Source organism: Fistularia commersonii, chromosome 12, assembly GCF_037954325.1.
Source record: "Fistularia commersonii isolate RoL2024-O1a breed Wild chromosome 12, RoL_Fcom_v1.0, whole genome shotgun sequence".
Lineage (NCBI taxonomy): Eukaryota > Metazoa > Chordata > Actinopteri > Syngnathiformes > Fistulariidae > Fistularia > Fistularia commersonii.
In genome coordinates this window covers 1594949-1614970 of record NC_141295.1, presented here as the reverse complement: position 1 = coordinate 1614970, position 20022 = coordinate 1594949, and the positions used below count along the sequence as shown (strand labels likewise).

General features: G+C 40.5%; 1 long non-coding RNA gene across 1 annotated transcript; it reads left to right on the top strand.

Moving 5' to 3' along the window:
• Positions 1 to 214: 214 nt before the first annotated feature.
• Positions 215 to 10618, top strand: LOC147228081 (uncharacterized). Its single transcript, XR_015106886.1, has 4 exons — positions 215 to 403; positions 7128 to 7211; positions 9499 to 9549; positions 9729 to 10618. It is a non-coding gene; the product is annotated as an uncharacterized LOC147228081 (long non-coding RNA).
• The last annotated feature ends 9404 nt before the right edge of the window (positions 10619 to 20022 follow it).

Sequence of the window (20022 nt, the reverse complement as noted above, 5' to 3'; positions counted from 1 at the left end):
AGTAACAAAAAGTATAAAATGCAAACAAAATTGATCACAATCAAAATACACACAGATCTATATACACTGGTTAGAATTTAAATGCAATGAAGGAGGACCCACTTTACATCATGGCTTAGTTTTGCTTCGCTGTGACTCAATAATACACCGTGTCATTGTTTCTAATCCGGGATTGACTAATCCTCTGATGCTCCTGATCCAATCAGACAGGCAGAGAGATATAGGGACACCTGGATAACGTGCATTTTGTTGGACAGCGGCCGTCCTAATGGATGGTGGACTTTAACCCTGCGTCTCTAGCCCTGTGCTAGTGCCGAGCTGCAGGAAACATGTGCACCACAATCGTGTTTCTCTCCACACTGGCTCTTGTCCTGCGCCAGCATTTCATCAGCCGTGTCAAGACGTAAGTGTTCTTCTATTTGTTGCCAGTTATGTAACCTGTCACCTCCACAGGACCGTGACGCCTTCTCACAGACCTGTTCGGACTTTCAGATGGGCTTTTGTCTCAGGAATCCGTTTCAGTTTGTGCTTTGTTTGGGTTTATTTATATAAGTCAGCTGGATAGTTTTGCGTTAAAAGCCGTTTCTATTTACTCCCCATTTCCTTTAATATACTGCTCAAAAAAATAAAGGGAACACTTGAACAACACAATGTAACTCCAAGTCAATCACACTTGTGTGAAATCATAGTATCCACTCAGGAAGCAACACAGATTCATTTTGACTTGTTTTAAGGACATTACATCAAAGTTGGATCCGCCTGGAGTTTGTTTTTACACTTTAATTTTGAGTGTGATTCCTAATCAGACCTCCATGGGTTGATACAATTGATTTCCATTGATCATTTTTGTGTGATTTTGTCGTCAGCACATTCAGCTGTGTAAAGAGCAAAGTATTTCATAAGAATATTTCATTCATTTAGATCTAGGATGTGTTTTTTAAGTGTTCCCTTTATTTTTTCGAGCAGTGTAGTTTGTCTGTTCCTTGTCAGTTTCGATTTCATTTTCTGTCTTTTTTGGGGGGTTTTGTGCTCCACGCCGTACGACCCGCCCACATGATGCCGACCTGTGTCAGCCGTCACCTTAATTTTTGTCAGATGGGACCATCACCGAGAAATGTTTCACACGTTGTTTGTGCTCAGTGTTGACTTTTACTTCTGTATTCCAGTCCAATGGTCCTACTTGCATTAAAAAGATTTCAATTTATTCAAGGTCATGCCTGCCTGCGGACTCATGGATTAAGGCTTTTCTTTCTCCCTTTAACACGCCACCTTACAAAAAAGATATAAGAACAAGGTTTGTTTTGAAAACAAAAGTGGACCAGTTTAGTCTCATCAGGTTCACACGGGTATTTCAACGGTTACGCCAACAGAGAAGTGAAAACCGTATGTGTTTGTTAGCTAATATCTTATTATTCAAGCATGTACTGCAGAACTGATGAAAACTCATTGATATGAGATTTTCAGTTTGGAAACTGAGACTTGATCGAAAACTGTGGCAATTGATTCCCCTGGCATCAGACAAAAAGGAAAAAAAAAAAAAGAATAGTTCAAAAAAAAAAAAAAGCAAGTGTTGTCCCTCTTAATAAATATACGCTATACTTCTTTCATCACATTAGGATTAATCTGACAGTTATCTTTTGACTGTGCAACTGTGAAATCTATTTTATTTGCACAGGACCGGCACAATTTGAAAAGACAGTAACCTTCTCCAGATTGTGTTTTCTCATGTCAAGATTTGGGCTTTTTCTTAAAGTATTCAATCTTAAAATATCACCCGATGGCTAGTTATGCGTGCTAAATAAGAGCCTAAATGAGATTAACAGGCTACAAGGCTCTGATTATCATTAATTTTTCATTTTAGGTCACTTACACTTTTTTTGTGCTTTCACCAAATCAAGCATCAACTTTAAACTCATCCTTCCCTGTCCAGTCTTAGTTAAGTTATTCGCTTAGTTATTCGCCGCTATGCTAAGAACATTGATTTACTCCCTGGCTGCTTTCTTGATCTCTCAAGAGATTCAGGTTTTAGCAATACATTTGATCTCTTTTTAAGATGCAGCAGTTGCTTCAGATGTGCAGGGATCTGCACAATGCTTGAGAATAAGTTGCTTTAGATGTCATCATCCTTTGGATATCACACACCTCCACATGTCAGGGGGTATGGCGCCACAGCAGGAGGTCCGTGTCCAATGCTACAACATGATAGGGACCGACAAAATGAGTCATTTTCCAAGTGCCCTTCAGATTCTCAGCCCCTCGGCAGGATCCGTCCATATAGCTCATTACAGCATTCGACATCCACAGACAAACAAAGCAATTATGTGGTGTGAATAATGTCACATTTCACGCTTGAACTGATTATAAGGCTGTGTGCTGGGAAACCACTTATGACCACTGTGACAGTTTTGTCTTTCCTAGGTCTTCTCACAGAAGGGGACTCTGCAACGTAACATTCCTACATTTCATAAGTGTTTAGCTAGATTTAGGTGTCAGACCCAGTGTCTCAAAAGGTACTTGGGCGATAGAATTTCTCGTTTCAGATTTGGTCAGAACAATCAAGCTATGGCTGCTTTTCTTTAGTTTCCTGCCAACACAAATCCACATTCGGCATTCATGCTGCTTATTATTTGGATTGTTTTGAAATCCATCGACACCTATCAAATCAACACAGTTATGGTTACAAAGGCCTTATATTTAGGACATTTAGCAAGCTCTTACAAGTGGATTTAACTCAAGCAGAGATACAAGTAGTTACCTGCAGTTTCAGGATTTACATCCTGATGCTAAATTTCCCATAAGCTGCTTTTATCACATAGACAACTGAAATGCAGCCTCAGGGCGGCACTGACCCGTGTCTCTCCAAGCCTGCCTTGGGGGGGCACGGAGCAGTGTCTCCCTGTGCTGGTCCCAAGCCCGGATAAATGCAGAGGGTTGCATCAGGAAGGGCATCCGGCGTAAAACTTTTGCCAAAACCATACATGCGAATCAACCATAACTATACCATACCGGATCGGTCGTGGACCGGGTTAACAACGACCGCCATTGGTACTGAGGACCTACAGGGTACCAATGGAAATTGGGCTACTGTGGGTCGAAGAACAAGAACAAGAAGAAGAGGAGGAGTGCGTGTTCTGAAGCAGAGAGAGAGGAGGAAAGGAAAGAGTCTGGGATTGAGAGTAGGGACTTTGAATATTGGGACTATGACAGGAAAAGGTAGAGTTGGTCGACATGATGCAGAGAAGGAAGGTGGATATACTGTGTGTCCAGGAGACCAGGTGGAAAGGTGGAAAGGCTAGAAGCTTAGGAGCAGGCTTTAAGTTGTACTATTATGGTACTGACAAGAAGAGAAATGGAGTAGGAGTTATCTTGAAGGAGGAGTTTGTTAGGAACGTCTTAGAGGTGAAAAGAATGTCAGATAGACTTGTGAGTCTGAAATTGGAAATTGAAGGTGTGATGCTCAATGTTGTTAGTTGCTATGCCCAACAGGTGGGATGTGACTCTGAAGAGAAGGAGAAGTTCTGGTATGAGTTGGATGAAGTGATGCAGAATATTCCCAGAGATGAGAGAGTGATCATTGGTGCAGACTTCAATGCACATGTTGGTGAAGGCAATAGAGGGGATGAAGAAGTGATGAGCAGATTTGGTATCCAGGATAGGAATGCAGAGGGACAGATGGTGGTAGAGTTTGCAAAAAGGACGGAAATGGCTGTAGTGAATACCTTTTTCCAGAAAAAACAGGAACATAGGGTAACTTATAAGAGCGGAGGTAGGAGCACGCAGGTAGACTACATCTTGTATAGACGAGGTAACCTGAAAGAGATCAGTGACTGCAAAGTAGTTGTAGGCGAGAGCGTAGCCAGACAGCATAGGATGGTGGGTTGTAGGATGACTCTGGTGACAAGAAAGATGAAGAGGACAAAGGCAGAGCAGAGGACAAAATGGTGGAAGCGGAAAAGGGAGGAGTGTTGCATGGTTTTCAGGGAGGAGTTGAGAAAGGGTCTGGGTGGTCAGGGTGAGCTTCCAGATGATTGGACAACTACAGCTAGTGTTATCAGGGAGACAGGTAGAAGAGTACTTGGTGTATCATCTGGAAGGAAAGTAGATAAGGAGACTTGGTGGTGGAATGAAGAAGTGCAGGAGTGGATACAGAGAGAGCGGTTAGCGAAGAAGAAGTGGTATACTGAGAGGACTGAAGAGAACAGACAGGAGTTCAGGGAGATGCGACGAAAGGTAAAGATAGAGGTAGCAGAGGCAAAACAAAGGGCGTACAATGACTTGTATGCTCGGTTGGATAGTAAGGAGGGTGAGAAGGATCTATACAGGTTGGCGAAACAGAGAGATAAAGATGGAAAGGATGTACAACAGGTCCGGGTGATTAAGGTCAGAGAGGGATATGTATTGACTTATGCTAAAAGAGTGATGGGAAGATGGAAAGAGTACTTTGAAGAGCTGATGAATGTGGAAAATGAAAGAGAGGCAAGGGTAGAAGAGGGCATTATCGTAGACCACAAAGTAGCACAAATTAGTAAAAGTGAAGTGAGGAAGGCACTGAAGAGGATGAAGAGTGGAAAAGCAGTTGGTCCGGATGATATACCTGTGGAGGTGTGGAAGTGTCTCAGAGAAGTATCGGTAGATTTTCTGACTAGATTATTCAACAGGATCTTAGAGAGTGAGAAGATGCCTGAAGAATGGAGACAAAGTGTGATGGTGCCTGTTTTTAAGAATAAAGGGGATGTGCAGAATTGTGGCAACTACAGAGGGATAACGTTAATGAGCCATACAAATAAGTTTTGGGAAAGAGTAGTGGAAACTAGACTGAGAGCAGAAGTCAGCATTTGTGAACAGCAGTATGGCTTCATGCCTAGGAAGAGTACTACAGATGCAGTATTTGCGTTGAGAATGCTAATAGAAAAGTACAGAGAAGGTCAGAGGGAGCTGCATTGCGTTTTTGTAGACCTAGAAAAAGCATATGACAAGGTGCCAAGAGAGGAGCTCTGGTATTATATGAGGAAATCTGGAGTGGCAGAGAAGTATGTAAGACTGGTGCAGGACATGTATGCTAGCTGGGAGACATTAGTGCAGTGTGCTGTAGGGGTACCAGAGAAGTTCAAGGTGGAGGTGGGACTCCATCAGGGATCAGCTCTGAGCCACTTCTTGTTCGCAATGGTGATGGATAGGCTGACAGATGAGGTTAGACAGGAATTCCCATGGACCATGATGTTTGCGGATTACATTGTGATCTGTAGTGAGAGCAGACAACAGGTAGAGGAAAATCTAGAGAGGTGGAGGTATGCTCTGGAAAGAAGAGGAATGAAAGTGAAAGACAGAATATATGTGTGTGAATGAGAGGAACTCGGGTGGAACGATGAGGCTACAGGGGGTGGAGATCAAGAAGCTGGAGGATTTCAGGTACTTAGGGTCAACAGTCCAGAGCAACGGAGAGTGTGGAAAAGAGGTGAAGAGACGGTTCCAAGCAGGCTGGAATGGATGGAGAAAAGTGTCGGGGGTACTATGTGATAGAAGACTTTCAGCCAGAATAAAAGGAAAGGTGTACAAGACAGTGGTGAGACCAGCGATGATGTATGGACTAGAAACTGTTACAATGACCAAAAGACAGCAGGCAGAACTAGAGGTTACAGAGATGAGGATGTTGAGGTTCTCTTTAGGAGTGACCAGGATGGGTAGGATCAGAAATGAGTCTATCATAGGAATAGCACATATTTGATGTTTTGGGGAGAAGGTCAGAGGTCTCGTGGAAGACCAAAGAGAAGATTTATGGACGTAGTGAGAGAGGATATGAAGGTAGTTGGTGTGAGAGAGGAAGATTCGGAGAATAGGGTTAGATGGAGAAAGTTGACTCGCTGCGGCGACCCCTGACGGGAAGAGCCGAACGAAAAAGAAGAAGAAGATCACATAGACAACTGAATTGCACTTTTTGTAAGTCGCTTTGGATAAAAGCGTCTCCTAAAAGACTGCAATGTAACAACGATTTTTGTGTTAATGTAATCCCAAAATATCATTAAATGAAGCTTGAGTCAGAATTTCTCACAAGATATTCTCTTCTTTTTCCAATTTTCTACATGCAGTCATGCATTACTAGACCATTTTGACTAAGACATTGACCACTGCAGCAAGAGGATGGTGAAGTTCAGGTCTAACCCTGGTCCCAAATATGATACATTATGTCATTACTCTCCAGCCTGTAAATCACATATGTTCAAATCTGCATCCGTCATTCAGGTGCTGCCAAAACAAGCGAAAGTGCTCTATCCTTCCCCAGCTAGTGAGATCGGAATCTAGATTACATGAGGCAGCGGTGATGAGGAGTAAACATTGCTATCGCCGAAGTCAACATCAACTGATATCCCACAGTAGTGGTTTAAATGGAAACCAAAGAGTGAAAAAGAAAAGTTTAGAACACAACAAAAACACTTCTTCAAAGGGCAAAATCCCTGCTTTTGTTCTTCCAAACAAACACACGCTCTAGTATTACATCTTGGTGATTAAATGCCACAGAAGTGTTTATGCTAATATAATGTTATAAGATGATCATAATCATTTCACCATGTTTTATCCAATGACATTTTTATGTAAAATTGCACTCTAATCAGCAGGTGAATTATTTGGCTTTGACCATAGCTGCGCTTGATGAAGTCAAAGAGACATTGACTTCTAATCTCCCTTGTCAGTTTAAAGTTATACATTTGTGTCAGATTTGAATGAGGCATTCCTGTAGAATCTCATTCAAATTAATTTGAGAGAAAGAAATAGACAGGCTGAAAAACAAGTGGCCTGGTCTGTGACTGTTGCTGGTAATGTGATATTTAAAATGTCTGAGGTCTTCTTCGCATCAGCAGGCCTAATCAACAAATCCATTGTGTTTTTGTGCAGTCTTGGCACATGCAGATCTCCTCTCCGTTCGATGTGTTAAACTCACAAACCTCTTCTCCAGGCAGGAGATTACTGACTCTGACAGATAATAGTAACATTTATCCTTGCACCATCACTTAACCTCAGCATCTTATTTTCTCTTCCCGGTAAATATATTATCCACTCAGTTTTACCTAATTCTTTCCACTAACAGCTCTGCATGCCTTTCGCTCAGCATGATATCTTTCTGTTCTCAGCTACCCCAAAGACTCGGTGACGAAGGAAGCGGCCAGTGAATGCGTTAAAGACTCAGAGAAATGAGTTTCTACGATGCATCTCAGGTAAGCAAAGAAAAATAGACTGAGGTTGTGTTTTCAATCCCCAGCAAGAACAACCAACAATCATTTTCAGATCCAATTTTGCACAGGGATGCCCATTTTAATGAGTTACTATTGTACTGGCTTTGACCCAAACTAGAACGATTGCCTTATGTGGACAATAACTTGATCTCAAGTTGTCATATTGTATAGATAAAATGGAAACTGAGCCTCTAATTGAGCTTTTGTTTGGTACATCATTGGAAGCAGGTCATTTTCTTTAGACTCATATTCCTGCTTTTGATGCCATCACTGTATGTATTCCTATGCATGGTAAGTGAAGCATTAAAAATCAGGAAATAATTTCTAAAACCATGTTGGACACATGCTATAATGCTACAGACAATGTCAAGGGAACAGACTGGATACAAAGGAGGGTGACAGACTGATTCCTGACATGTGTTCAGGATGTGTGAGAGTAGTGCAATTTGAAGAAGCAAAACCAAAGCCTGTTGTCAGACTCAGTGACCTTGTATATTCCTCCAGTACAGTCAATACTGAGTAATTTTGAGTATCTGTTTTTTATTCAATGTAGAAAGTTTCTGGCTTTTGTTTAGTGCATCCATCATTGTGAATGGTCCTATTCCGTGCTGCATGTCCTTGTTTATGTAGGTATGTTAAAAAGCAAACATCTCACCAAAATGGCAAAAAAAAAAAAGCCATGGCTCTGAAGAGTGATATTTGTTGATTTATCATTCAGTGTTGCAATGTCTGATCTGAAAACAGTCCGATAAAAATTAGCTTTTCCATTTTTCATTTCTTATATCACTATTGGTGTCACAAAATAATAACCTAATTTCATCAATTGACTGTTTTATATGTAAGCGATAATATCATCACATTATGCATATATATTACGTACATATGTGTACGTCCAGACATATCACGTGTGTATGGTGTCCTTGAGTGTTGAGTAATGCACCTGAAATAAAATGTATTATTATTATTGTTATTATTTTATTATTTATTTATTATTATTATTATTATTGTTATTATTTTATTATGTATTTATTTATTATTAATATTTTTATTATTATTATTATTGTTATTATTTCATTATTTATTTATTATTAATATTTTTATTATTATTATTAGAATGGTTATTATTTTATTATTTATTTATTTATTATTAATATTTTTATTATTATTATTATTAGAATGGTTATTATTTTATTATTTATTTATTTATTATTAATATTTTTATTATTATTATTAGAATGGTTATTATTTTATTATTTATTTATTTATTATTAATATTTTTATTATTATTATTATTACGATTACATTAGCATAGGGATACAGCAAATTTGTGTGAACATCCAAAATCAACTACATAGAAAGTTTCCCCTACTAACACACATCGGTCCTGAAAGCTTACTCTGTTTCTTCCACTGTTTGTTTGACCTTTGAAACCATTGTTTTCTATTTTACTTGAACAATTATTTGACGAGACAAGGGAATAAGTTGAAAAACACCCTTTGATACTAAACCTGCAGGGATTCAGAGCATTCCGACATTCTGTCTGGCATGTCTCTCTGGGTTTCATTCCAATAACATAAAGTAAAAAAGGGGGAAAATGCCCTGAATGAGTGAGTGAATGCCTGTCTGTATATGTAGCCCTGCGACTGACCTGCGACCAGTCCAGAGTGTACCCCGTCCTCTTGCCCGATGACAGCTGGGATAGGCTCTAGCATCCCCATGACCCTGAGTGAAGGATAAGCGGCAGACGATGGATGCGGCTATTCAGAAAATGAAGTATTCTCTTACTGACAGGCCGTGGGGCAATTATTTGTTACTCTTCATGAAGGAAAAATATAGGTTTTTGCTTAGAGATCAATCTGTCAGCTTTCTTTTTGCACATTTAGTGAAATGTAACTGTACAATCATTCTGTTACTGAGATTTTTTCAGATTATTATTATTAAGATACTCTTCCTCTAACTCTTCAGCAAAACACTAGGGTTTGACTTCAGGAAAAAATGAGGTGAAAACTTCTTTGTGCAAGATAAAAGTATGCAAAAGAAATTTCCATGGATGAAAAAAAACATATTCCTCTGTGGCTTACATGTCTAGCAAATGTCTGTGGGGTAGTGTGGTGAGGTAGTGTGGTTCCTTGGAAATCCTTCATATTTTCATCACTCACTTTTGTTCTGATAATGGCCCACTACCATAAAAAGGAGCATGAGCGAGTCCTGCTTTGCTAACTGATGCAATACAGTATTAACATTGCCCCTTTCCCATCTCACTGCACAGATGTGGATATTGGACATGGAAGTTGTCCCTAGGTCCATGATGAGAAAGCCGGTAAGTTAAATCAAGTTGGATGCCAAAAACTAAGAGGTGGATCAACGGAAGCCTGAATGACTGAATCAATTTGAGCACTCTAGATTAGAAAGATGCAGTAATGTGCATTTTTCAGCAGTTATACATAGTTGGATGTAATAGTAATAGCTTGAAACTGATTTACCCTCTCTTGTTCCCAGAATGCTTCTCTCAAGAGGTGCCCGTATCTGCAAGAGTGGAAAAAATCCAGAGGCTCCTGTAAATTATTTCAATGTTATTTGATGTTTTTCTGGAAAAAGAGTTATTCAACACTGACTTACTACAGTTCTTAAAATATAATCTTATAAGGCAGACTTTGAAGGCAAAACCTTAGGCAACTTCTTACAGTGACTTCCACAGTCCCTCATGGGTCTAAGGCTTTTAATAAAGGAAAACAATTTCACACCCGAGTGTTTTGTAACTTGACTGTCCCTTATCTGACAAAGGGAAAAAACAACTTCAGATTCTTTGGACAACTACACTTTGTTATCTGCCATGAACCCCTTACTGAAATAAACAAGGGTTTTCTGTGGCACATACATGAAAAACTAAATCTTTATTTGAAGGGAAATCCAACAACCAGAAGCATTACTTATATTTAATTTGGCATTGGCCATGTTAAAAGCTGATAATGAATATTATCAAACAAGTTCAATAATGAAAGGATCTAGATAATTAATGTTGCTCATCATTTTATGTGCTTGATTATTTCCTTTGTTGCTTCCTGCCTGATTACATAAATGCTTGTGTTGTTGTTTCCCTGTTTGCGTTCCTCAGGATAACAGCACGCATTTCATTTATGTTCCACAGGGACTAAAAGGCCATAGAGTTATTTTTTTCCAAAGAGACCAAAGCCACTTCTGTGGTAGGAATATGGCTGAATATTATGCATCTACTCCATTAAGAACTCTATTATCACAAATGTCTGTGTGCATCATTGTCTACCAACTCCCTCCAGCCGTCATGCACTACTGGCTGAAGCTGGAGGGACTGATGTGCTTGATACGTCCCTAGAAATATTGCCTCTTCCAAACAGTCTAAATCTGACTGGGTAATCATATGGTGGTGTAGAGTATAGATAGCGGCAGACAGTGGAGTCGGGTCACCAATTTCTCACTGTTTCACTGATGATTCTGTCAGACTCATATTACAAGTTAAAAGGGCATTTGTGCCGGTGGTAAAATGGGGCAGTGTGGGTAATGAGCTTGGTCTTCCTGCATACACTGGCAGACCACAGGAGTTAATCTAATGATGGCGAGAGGGCTATGATTCCTAATAGCCTTGGGGAGAGAGAGACAAGGTGGGTGATATGGAGTGATGGACGCTCCAACACAAAGCCCCCCCTTTCCTCTCCAATGATTGGGGCAGCCTGCTTTTTCGACACTAATTCCTCTCTTTACTGAGAGGAATCAAAGGAAATGTGATGAATATTGTCACTGCTGTTCACGATTGGCAGTTGAAGGATGCAGGAAATTTTTGTCACCAAGTCAATATTTTGGTCTGCATACCCCAGTCATTAGGAAAAAATTATTTAGAGATTCTACATTTGATGAGGTAGTGTTGGCGATGCTAATTATAAATTATGTTTAACAACATAATTTACGCCTCCATCAATCATCTAAGAAAATCATGTACTATATATCATATTGAGTGATCTTTTTCTAGATACACAGAACATTGGATGTTAATCCAGGAGTGTTTATTAACTTCCTGTGACCCTCCTTAACCTTCCTTGTTTCCTCAAATTGTAATAAATGGATGAATTAAATACATGATAATGTACAGTCCTTCATATGTGTGTACTACTTTGAGAAATGTATCGAGGGGCACTCATATGAAATCTCTGCACGTGCTTAATAAATCAGAAAATGGAATACAGTGATTCTACAAGTTTTTCTGATGGTAATGGCAAGTATAAAAGTGTTTCCAGAATTCTGCAGATAAATGTACTTAGGCAGCTGACAGATTCTCAATATGGTTCACATATTTTTTGTTACATATTTCTTTAAATCTTTTCCATCAAGCATCTATAGCCATCATGGCATTGAAATCACGAATAGCTAAAAAAAATATGTATACACAAAAACATGGTTTCTTCCTGTCTATATTATGAAGGTTCTTACAGTCGACTTGGTTAAGTTTTGAGTCATACATAATTTCTGAGAAACAAACATTTTCAAACCGTAAAGGAAAACTTACAGCATATATAGTTCTTGTTGACTCAACAGAAAGTTGACTTTTAAGGGACTACACTAACATCAGCAAGACAGACTAAAACATCAGGGGTCGGAAAAGTCACCCCTGACATTTTTGCCGTACAGCTCTAAAATAATTGGAAATCACCCATAAAAATGGTCCAATTTAATTTGCTATTGTCCTAAACTAGTATGAATCTTTTATTTATATGAACCTCATTGTCAGATGTTTAATACTCATGAGATAGTAAACTCCCTGTGAGTGTGTCCCTCCCTCTGATTCAAATCTAAATCCAATCTGGTTACACATCTTTTATACATCAGTTTCATCTTAATTGAACTCTTTGCCTAATTGCAAAGACAAATACAGTCTTTGCCTACTTGCTGGGCAGCCCGTGAGGAATATTGTGAATACTAAAATTACTTTTTGTGACCTTCAAAATTTCCCTTATGTCTCTGTTCTCCAGTTACATCCCCTGCACAAAAGCCTGCCACATCATACCAGCCATTCATCGCCTTACATATCTCCTTCACCTGCTGCCTTCCCATTACAGCTAAAAATCTTGTATTTCTTCTTTCTCTAATTATTTCCACTTTCTGATAGTGTTTTGCATTTAGTTTAGCAATAAAAAAAATCATTTTCATTAACACCACCTTCATGCTACATGCTAGGCTAAAAGCCCGAGCGAGCCGACCACCGCTACCTAGCCCCCTGCTAGCTGACGGTCCCTCGAGAACAATCTGAACGACCTGTGTACCAGGATCACAACCCAGCGTGAAACCACCCCCGGACCCCACTGTCCCCCGGACAATGTCCCGCAATACGTAGTTCAGTTGAAGACCCACTCCGTGCACTGTACGCAAGTACTGTTCACCAGACGTGGAGTTTTTCCTGCTTAACTGCCGTCCATTTACCGAGGGAATAAGAACCGAGTATTAGCTGCTGTTCACATCCCGCTGTTTACATCCCGCTACGGGCTAACTCCACGGCAGCGCTGGGCAAGCTTCATGACGTCATCAGTGCGCAGGTAACGGCGCACATTGATGACGTTGTGATCGCGGCTGGCGACTTCAACCGGTGCAGCTTGAGGCCCGTTCTCCTTACGTACCACCAACTAGTGGACATTCCCACCCGTGAGAAAAACACCCTGGACCACGTGAACAATTACGTCCGTGGCGTGTACAGGGCTGCCCCCACTTTGGACAAGCAGACCACATCTCTCTGTTTCTGTACCCCATGTACAGACAGAGACTGAAACAAACAAACGCCGTAACCAGATAAATCAAACTTGGACTAAGAGGGCATCAGGTTTTGCTTCAACCAACTGGAATGTGTTCGACCACAGTCACTCAGGAGGACTCTTCTGTCAGCGTACAGGAGTATGTTGAGTATGTCACTGGATACATCAGCACTTGTGTTGACAACATCGTGCCCACCATACAAGTCAGGAAGTTCCCCAAGCTGAAGGTTTGGCTTAACAGTTTGGTACGCAGCATGCTGCGTACGCTCTCTCATGCGTTTAGATACGGACAGGAGAAGGCCATCAGAACAGCCACGAGGCAGTATAGAGAGAAGCTGGATGGCTTCTATTCCACTGCTGATCCTGGGATGATGTGGCAAGGCCAGCAGCCCATTTTGGACCACAAGTCCATCCCCGGCATCGGCATCACCACAGACAGCCTGCGGGACAACCCCAATATCTTCTATGCCCGCTTTGAGATCCCCACCCACAACACAGAATTGAGTCACACATGCAATGGGGACCCATCCTCTATGCTAGGGGTGTCCAAACTACGGCTTGCGGGCCAACTGTGGCCCGCTGCCCATTCTTAATTGGCCTGCAGCAAATTCTAAAAATATAATTGAATATGTCTCACACATGAAACTTGACTGCATTTCACTTCTTAGTTTCAACACAGGGTGGCGATACAGTCTTGAACCAGACAGTTTCCTGACAAGAGAATTCAAATAAAAATTGCCAACAACGACCAAAAATAGCTGAACCAAAGAAATGGAAAATCGCAAGTGAGAGCAGGAAATTTCAGATAGGATGGGGAAATTAATATTTCTTTACAGAAGTCAATGGGAAGAAGCCAATGTCTGTTTAATTTGCAACAAAACTGTTGCAGTGATGAAAGAGTATAATGTCCGACGACACTACAAAACAAAACATCCGACCTACACTTCTTACACTGGTGTTGGAAGAGAAGATAAAGTAAAAAAAAATGACCGCAAGCCTGCAAAATCAACAGCAGTATTTTTTTCGTGCTCAGAAAATACAAGAAAATGCCACACAGGCAAGTTATGAAGTAGCTCAACTCATCGCCCGACATGGAAAATCTTTCTCAGATGGTGAATTTATTAAACAGTGCCTCACAAAGGTCGTGCGAATAATGTGCTCAGAAAAACTGCAGGACGTAGACAACATTAGCATGTCCGGAAACACAGTTGTGCGGCGCATCGAAGACTTGTCAGCCAACATAAAACCTCAAGTATCAGACAAAGCCTGTGCTTTTGATTTTGATTCGATCACGTGTGATGAGAGCACAGACGCCACAGACACCGCACAGCTGTAAATTTTTTTGTGGGGAGTTGATGATAATTTTTGCATTACGGAGAAGCTGCTTGAGCTCAGGAGTCTAAAAGGCGCAACAACTGGAAAGGACATATTTGAAGCTGTGTCGGTTTTAATTGACAAGATGGGACTTCAATGGGAAAAGCCGTGTGGAGTTATTACCAATGGGGCTCCAGCTATGACAGGTGAGCACCAAGGAATGCCTTCTATGGTGTGCATCAAGGTGCAAGAAAACGGAGGTGAGGCTGTAAAGATGCACTGTATCATTCACCAAGAAGCCCACTGTGCCAAAGTAGTCCAGCTTAGCAATGTGATGAACACTGTTGTGAAAACTGTCAACACAATTTGAGCATGAGGATTTAACCACAGACAACTTCAGGATTTCCTGTCAGATGTAGAGGTGGAATACGGGGACCTACTCTACCACTCCGAAGTGTGCTAGCTCAGTCGTGGTGCCGTATTGCACCGGTTTTATTCCCTGAGAAAGAGAAGAACCAACCTCTCGATGAGCTGAGTCAGCCTCTATGGTTGGCAGATCTGGCATTTTTAGTTGATCTTACCGATCATCTCAACACACTGAACAAGAGTCTACGGGGGAAAGAGTAGCTTGTTACACAGTTGTATGCGCAAGTGAAAGCATTCTGCGTGAGGGTCCGTCTCTTTGAGACGCAACTGCACAACTACAATCTTGCACACTTCCCCATGCTGTCTGAAATCAAATCTGCCAACCTTTCTGACAAAAAGGAGAAATATGTGTCTGTGATCACATCTCTTAAGACAGAATTCAGTCGACGCTTCAAGCATTTTTTTAACATTGACAAAGAAAACCGGCTGTTTTGGACTCCATTCCTGATGAATGCAGAAGAAGTGGAAGAGAGTCTGAAGTTAGAACTCATCAAAATGCAGTGTGATGATTCTCTGAAGAATCGATACCAGCTTCTCTCCCTCCCTGACTTCTACCAGAGCTTGGTAAAGGCCAAGTTTCCACTGATGAGACGCCAAGCAAAATGCATGATGAGTCAACATACGTATGTAAGCAAACATTTTCTCTGTTAAGTCTGAACAATAGCAGACTGAGAAGAACAATGACCGACAGCCATCTCCGTGATGTCCTTTGTATCTCAACCACAAAGTTCTCTCCTGACCTGCCAGCCATCCTTCAATCTAAAGCGCAGCATCACTGTGCACATTGAGTGCAATGCCGTTCCCTTTATAGGTGAGTTAAAAAATGTCTAAGCCTACACAGCATTCATGTGTTAATAATCATAGTTCCTAATAAATTCGGTCAACTAATGTTGATTACATTTTTTTCACAAACATTAGTTGATGTGTTACCAAGCTCAACAAAAATCGTTTGCATAGACAAGCTTGAAATTCACCCATCTCCCCTTGTCCCTTCTTTTTCCGCTTTACATGGAGCTGTGAAGGGGGATAACCATCCTAAAAAGCAGACCCAGCCCAAGACTTTTATTGACTACTCATAAACAATATAATTTGTATTGAGATGCAGACTTCTCCACAAAATCGACTCCAACTTGCTTTACTCTTAACTCATTTTCCATTGGTTTATAAATATTAATTTACAAGATAGAAATGTTAGACATGGTCCTGTTAATTTGGGCAGTTAAATCTCTTCACACTGTATTACCTTGTTATACATTTTTTGTGTTCTGTTTTGAATATTGAAGAGATTGATGTTGCTGTGAGCTATTTCATGTCTCTCAGTCTGCTGGTTTTCAGAGTAACTGTTATTTCACTGCAGATTACATTTACCCTTTTGGTAACAAAATAAATGAATATCCATCAATAGAAAGCTGTGATATATGCTTTTATTTTTACTTTAACCATATTCAATTAGAAAGCATAGTTAACTAAAATTTTCTTGATTCTACTCATTTTAATACACTAGAGGTGAAATTATATACCTGACCACTAGTGAGTGGCCCAGTCCTTTTTATACATTTCTGTATGTGGCCCTCAGTGGAAAAAGTTTGGACAACCCTTCTCTACACCCTGTTTACCCACGACTGTGTTGCCTCCCATGAGGACAACGTCATCCTGAAATTCGTAGACGACACCGCAGTGATTGGACACATCCCCAGCAGTGACAAAACAGTCTACAGAATGGCGATGGCCAGTCTGATGAAGTGGTGTGAGGACAACAACCTCACCCCTCAACACAGACAAGACCAAGGTGATGATAGTGGAGATGAGGAAGCTGTAGAAGGAGAACTTCTACAGCTGCATTGTTGAGAGCATCCTGACCAGCAGCATCACCATGTGGTACAGCAGCACCACTGCTCTGGACCGCAAACCCCTGAAGCAAGTGTTAAAGGCTGCAGAAAGGATCACCAGAACCGCCTTCTCTGCAGAGCATCTACCACCGCATAGTCAAGAGGAGAGTCGCCTCCATCGCCGAGGACCACGCACTAAGGACCTCAACATGGACTTCACACTCCTACCCTCCGGCCGGAGATGCAAGAGTGTGAAATGTAGAATGACATGACTGAAGAACTCATTCTACCCGGCTGCCATCAGAATCCAAAACAGCTGACACTCATCCTTCTTTTTTGCACTTTAAATGCAGCATTGCACATGGAACTACTGCCATTTAAACTGTTCTCACTGTTGCATCTGCACTTTGTGAGTTGCACACCAAGCTGCACTCAATGTTTTACTTGCACGGCCAACACCATTCATATTTATAATAGTGTTTACAATACCTATTTATGCCAATACAAATCCAAATGCACTGTGGACAGCAAAGTAAGAATTTCATTCGACAGGGAAACATGTTTCCACGCTGTGCATATGACAATAAACACTTTGAATCTTGAAGAATAATTGTAAAAAGATTTAGACATCAGTCTGACCTTTAAGGGGCTTGATTGTCTTCACCTTTAAAGTCTAATTATGTCAGATTTACTCTAGTCTTTATTCAGATACATCACTTCAACAGGATTACTATTTCTCTGTTTTATGCATTGCAGCGTAACTACTATGACATTTCTGCGATATTCCTCATGCATTCAAAGCTTTCATCTTTATGGTGCCGTCACAGCAGAGTGGAGCTTAGCATTCACCATCTTTATCCTGAGTGAGAGAGACTTCCACAGCAACATCCAGTTCCGAGGCACCTTTGAACGTCGAGGGGAAGATTTCCTTATTTTAGCCTAACACAAGAGCAGCCACCTCTTGGCAAACAACTTGAGTCACCCGAAGGCAAAAAATTCCAGGATTTCCTGACTGCATTGAGCCCTTAGCTGTGATACAGTAACAGATCCGAATGCCTGAGGACACTGGATATCAAATATATGCTGGCAGCGTAACACTTGTTATATCTTCTACACACCCCGAGAGATGTTGACAAATTGGCATCAGAAGGAGAAGAGAACAGCAATTCTCACCAGAAAATTCTTGTCCTGGTGCAACAACCAGTTTGAAGCCTGGGAGTGCTCTACATGTCTCAGTGAAGGCTGCCTCTGGGACACTCCAGCTTGTAAATAGTACCAGCAGAATGGGTCAAAGTTGCTTTTGAGAAAAAAATCAAGGTCCTGTTTTACTTTTTCCTCTAAAAGCAGTGTCTGATGCGACCCCTGAAACTGAACTTCACCTGTACAAAAGCCTAGAGCACATGTATCAAACTCAAGGGCCACGGGCCAAATGTGGCCTGCCACGTCATTTTATGTGGCCTGCGAGAACATTAAATACATAAAATACATTTCCCACAATTCATGCCGACCATGTGACCAGCAAAGTGACGGCATCCCGGCATTAGATAGAAGTGCATCCACATCGATGCGATTTCCAACAAGTGTAATTGAGAAATACGAATGATCCCTCAATGTCCAGGAAGAGAAAAGCCGATGCAGATTGAAGACTGTTTCAAGAGAGATGGGAATGCCTATGTAACATTTGGATTTGAATGAGTAATAAATTTAGAGTTATTTAACATTAAGGCGACGTTATATTTAATTTACATTACATTTCGTTATATTCAGTTGCATTTATACTGCTACCATTACATGTGGCCCTTTGAGGGTAACCATTATGCTGATGTGGCCCTCAGTTAAAACGAGTTTGACACCCTTGGCCAGGAACCTTTTTGACTGGGAGAGCCATAAAAGCCAAATATTTCATTGAGAGCCATATAGTATTTCACCGTATAATAAATTAAATATGTCTTATTTTCAATGTGACCTCTGGTGCTGCATGGATTTGTTCAAAGTGTATATTTGACCATTTTATTGATGCACTTTTATCATTGCACATTAGACATACCGCAGATCCAAATGCAAATTCCTCCGTCCACGCAGCCTGGAATGCACGCTAGTCATCGTCTTTTTTTCTTTTCACTGTCTTTTCCGTTACAAGGGTTGAAGCGGATAAACTAGTTGGCTATCTAATAAACTTAATTTCTTCACCTTTAAAATGACCCGGACATGCTCGGACGCTATTGGTTCCCGACCCGACCAACGGGTGACCCGTTAAATTTATCTTCAAAACTAATTTCTGTTTCCTTTAAAATGACACAGTATTATGAAGAAATATCTCAAGTATTTTAAAATCAGCTCCAAACTGATTTTTTTTTTTTTAAATCAAAATTGTTAGGGAGCCGTCACTGGGAGGCTACACCAAAGATTCCACCCAGTGACTCCTGAAATCTCAAAACTGATTGCAGAGAGTTTTGGATAATTTTCTGGATTAAAAGGTAATTTATAGTAGACGAATCTGTTGTAACTCCTATTTTTTTCTCCAATATGTGTTCCTTAGTGCGTCAGAGCTATTTGATAGTTTGCTTTCATTATCTTTCCAAAGCGGGTGTAAAACACATCATCTGCAAACCTTTTGTGAGGGTGTTAAGTTTTGTCATGGGTCTTGAGTGGTTTGGAGTGGTGTGAGAATAGCAGTCAATACAGTGGTTTTTTTTGGGGGGGGCTTTTCTGGATACCAACAGGAAGCCAGTTCAGGAAATGGGGGGTAAAATAGGATGAATCTGTGTGAATATCATGAGAGGTGACCAAGACTGTCATGGAGGAAATAGGCAACGCTGTGAAGGAACGCTGTGTATAGCCGTGTAGCCAGATGGTATATAGTGATAAATTTCATATTTTAAGCGGCAAAAGTGATTTACGGCAATTACCTATACCTAGCGGATGAGTTTACATTAAATTAGTTAACTTACTTACAAATTTCTTTAATTATTTTAACTATGTTACTTGTCTAGGAACAGCCTGGGTAACTTATCAACATAATGCCGTGAACATTTTTTCCCCTTTTGTTGAAAACATAACTAATAGGTCCATTTCATTTTAAAGTATTAGATGAGAAAGAGGTCAGAAGTTTTGTGAAGTCAAGGTAAAAGGACCTTTTACTAAAAATGTGATACTCCAGCTGTTGACAATTCAGAGCTCAAAAACAGTTGAATATTATCTGGATTATGTTAATCAAGTTACTGATACACACAAACATCCGAAAAAATATACTGTTGTGACACAACTTACTTGATAAGGATTTTACAAACCACTAAGAAGAATAATTGAAAGCACCATTGTTCTGAATCCAGATGAAAATAATGAGATGTGAACAGTTTATGACATATTTGACCCATTACTCTTGTGCTTGACTATAAAAGAGCCAAATCTCACCTGCCAACGAATTGCACCAACATGCAGCAGACATGA